Here is a 511-nt window from a genome sequence, read left to right as displayed (position 1 = left end):
ATCTCCGAACATAAATGATTAGGTAAGTCATTCCTCTATTTCAGATCCCTAGACAGACGTCATTCGTCAATGAACCAATTTACTCGGAAAATATTGAGGCATTTTGCCCTTGAGGACCACGACGTGGGCTTGCCAGCTTTCGCTTACTCGAAGAACATTTGCAGCAGTTCCTAAATCATCTAATCGTAAATACCACAGAATATCGCAATGCAGAAGAATACTGATAATCATAAAAATAACAGATAAACAGGTGAGCGTCATTACAAGTTTTCACAATCGAGGAAAAATACTAAGAAGCAACTGTGACCGCGCGCCTCCGACCTATATAAAGGCAAGAGACTGAAATTCAAGCATTCATTCAGTGAACCTTTACTTTCAGTTACAAGCAAACGTTGTCATTGAACAAGATGGGATTCGTGCGAGTTGTTGTAAGTAGAAAAGCTTTATTAAGAAAATTTAGTGAATAAATTTACGGTGGACTACACAATAACCCAAAGGACGGAAATAGAGG

The sequence above is a fragment of the Penaeus monodon genome, chromosome 23, assembly GCF_015228065.2.
Source record: "Penaeus monodon isolate SGIC_2016 chromosome 23, NSTDA_Pmon_1, whole genome shotgun sequence".
Classification (NCBI taxonomy): Eukaryota; Metazoa; Arthropoda; class Malacostraca; order Decapoda; family Penaeidae; genus Penaeus; species Penaeus monodon.
Note: the sequence above shows the minus strand (reverse complement) of the source record.